Genomic DNA, 3,546 nt, shown 5'->3' with positions numbered 1-3,546 from the left:
TCACTACTAAAATATGAAGAGGAATATTGGACACTTAATTCTCAAAGCTTGCAACTATAGGGAGGAGATTGAAACACCAAATTCTTTCATAAACAAGTGAAAAATAAGTAGAGGAAAAAAAATATTTAGGAGATTGAGGTAAATGGTACCAAGATAGGAGACTTCCAACAAATCAAGAAAGCAATGATGTGATTTTTTAGTAATATCTACTCTCATAATGACCCTCTCTCAGAGGAGGTTGAACTCTATATGTCGGAGCATACTTAGCATGCCAAACCTGCTAAGTATGCAGAACAATATACAGGGTGATGTTGGATAGTGGAGAAGTGGAGGTTGTAAATAAAATCTGTAGCAATCGACGAGGAAAGTTTGGGGCTGGGGTAGAGAAGGAATTCAATGCAGAGATGGAGATGGTTAGCAGTAGGATGAGGCATAACAATGTGATGAAGCTTTTGTGTTGCATTTCAAGCAATGATTGGAAGCTACTCGTCTATGAATTTGTGCCCAACGACAACTCATTTGATTTCTGAAGTGGGAATGAGAATGGTTCGTCAAGAGAATTGTTGCAGTGGCTTGTTCGTCCTAAGATTGCAGTAAGTGTTGTTGGAATTGTGAGACACTTGTTTAAGATTGTGACAGGGATGACGAATCTGAATAGTGTCACCATGATAAACCTCACAATAAAAATGCCTATCAACATAATTAATATACGACCATAGTATTAACTTTCTACTTACACACCAATAGCATTTTATATATAATAAATTTGTATCTATAATATATATTATAAATATTCATATATACTATACACTCCATTATTTTATTATTATAAATTAACATAGATTTAATATATATATATATATATATATATATTAATATTGCATTAATTCATTCATATATTATTATATTTAATATAATATTTTTTATATAAATTAATTTTTTAGTTTTAAGTCGGCCGTATTATTTATGCTTTTTATATTTAATTGGTGCTTTTGAAACTCAACTGAAAATCCCAACTACATAAACATAAAAAAAGTAAATATGATACACAAACATAATAAATAAATATGATTATATTATTGTATTTAATATAATATTTTTTATATAAATTATTTTTTTTGTTTTAAGTCGACCATATTATTTATGTTTTTTATATTTAATTGGTACTTTTGAAACTCGACCTAAAATCCTAACTACATAAACATAAAAATAAAAAGCAAATATGATACACAAACATAATAAATAAATATGATTATATTATTGTATTTAATATAATATTTTTATATAAATTATTTTTTTAGTTTTAAGTCGGCTATATTATTTATGCTTTTTATATTTAATTGCTGCTTTTAAAACTGAGTGAAAATCCTAAGTACATAAACATAAAAATAAAAAATAAATATGATACAAACAGAATGAATAAATATAATTATATTAATTATCAATTGATATGTAAATAATATTAATTATTTTATATCATTTTTAATATTATAATAGAGGTTTAAAGACCAAAAAAAGTGCAGATTTTTTTTTAATTGATGTAAATATATTCATTTTATAAACATTCAAACTTTTATTAATATTCAGATTCAAATTTTCACATTTAAAAAGTAATTACAAATTTTGCAAACCTTTTTCTAACAATATTTCATGCCGACAAAAATAAACCCACAGAAATATATAAAGTAAACACACAGGAATATATGAATGTCATACCGCCTACAGTTTACTTATGTCATACCGCCTACAGTTTACTTTTTCTCTCTTATTTGTTCTTATTTGTTTTTTAATTTATTTAGAATTCAGTTTTAATTTTTACCATGCTTTGAGCTTTCCTCATATATTTTTGTGTGGTCGAAACTACAACTATTTATCACTGTAATCATTCACTTTTCACCTTAAGCACTTGTCATGTTGTTTGGGGATTCTCTAGTAATCTAACATTGACTCTTCTAACTTTCAAACATGGATGGGAACCGAACACGGAGACAGCAACCTTTAATGCACCACCCCGTAGGTGAGTCTTTCGTTGGAGCAGCTGCTCGAGTACTCCCCTACCCCACTGGACGCTCGGACAATCGTCAACACGAAGCGATTCCAACGACCTGACATATTCCACATCTGCCGACGAAGCGATTCCAACGACCTGACATATTCCACACGTGGCAGATCCTGTATCTTAGGGCCAACGCTATTTCCACCTCTATACAGGCCTGGAATTTCAAACCCCTTTTGCCCATCAAACAAAAATTTCATGACGTTTTTACATTTTCTATGCCCTTCATTTTACGTTCTAAGTAAATTTGGAAATATCAATCTCCCTAATTAGAGAACCACTTTCCAAACTGCTTCATAAAATGCAAGATTCCAACTAAAAACTGTGACCTCTACCAACTAAAAACTACAATCTCTATTTAGTTAAGAGAAATACCTCATTTTCACAGATGTTGAGTGCATTGAATATTTTCCCCACACACATTGCTAATCGCGAAATTAAATAAATAGATACTAAGGAGTTATAAATTTCTTTTGCTTTGAAACCCCAATATAAATATATTTAAGTTATAGGGCAAGGAAAGCCTTCTTCGGCATAGAAACCATTGGAACTTGGCCCAATGACCACATAATTGTAAATTGCAAAATGTTTATTTCAGTTTTGAAGTATCATCAACCTAAAGCTTTACAAGTCCATAACAAAAGCTAATGCCTTTGACCTTTAACCAATCAACACTAGACAGTTAAGCCCAAAATTTTCTCTCCAATCGAACGTGAAAGAACAATGAACCATTTATGCGGAACTGTGAAAGGATAATAAAAAATATATCTAAACATAATCAAACATGTATCTAACTGCTCATTCATGTTATATCCAAAATAATGGCCGAGACTTTCCAAGAGTATATCCCTTTACAATTATCCCTAAAATGCTTTCATTACTTTATGTAAATAGAGGCTGAGAAATAATAAAGAGAAATCAAACATTCAGTCTAAGGAAATACACATTAATAGTCTAGCGAATAAAAGGGAAGTCAAACATTCCAAAGAATTATGCATGATGGAAATCTAATAGTTTGGGAAAATACTCATCCAGCACACACTTGGGATTAGTGAATTCGTATAACTTACCTATTGAGGAGAAAATTAAAGTCCCAATTTAGCATCGCAGAGCAAAAATAGCTCATAAGCTTTCTCCAGTAACCCATTTCCTACACAAGGTGGCAAGGATGCATAGAAGGATGGAACTATGAGCTTACTACTTTTGTGCACATTCTAGATCAAATTGAAATCCAATATTAGTTGATGATAACTAAACAAGCTCTTGAACCCCAAAAGTTCAGAATTTTACCCTCGATCTTTGTCATGAGGGAGAGCTCATCCATGCACCAAGAAGATTCGGGAAATCTGGGAGAAAATATAACGATATTGACATGAGCGAATTGAATAGCCACCTCTATTTGAGCGTCAATCTTGAGTGCCCCCACCATTTCTTCCTTGTCTAGAAAGACTCGTAATCCACTGGAAACAAGGAGATTGTAGAGAGGTGGC

Source organism: Pinus tabuliformis, chromosome 1_1 (genome assembly GCF_031772625.1).
Source record: "Pinus tabuliformis cultivar Carrire ecotype Pingquan chromosome 1_1, CPIR1, whole genome shotgun sequence".
In the NCBI taxonomy this organism is placed as follows: domain Eukaryota; kingdom Viridiplantae; phylum Streptophyta; class Pinopsida; order Pinales; family Pinaceae; genus Pinus; species Pinus tabuliformis.
The sequence above is the reverse complement of the archived record's forward strand: the minus strand, read 5'-3'. Positions refer to the sequence as shown.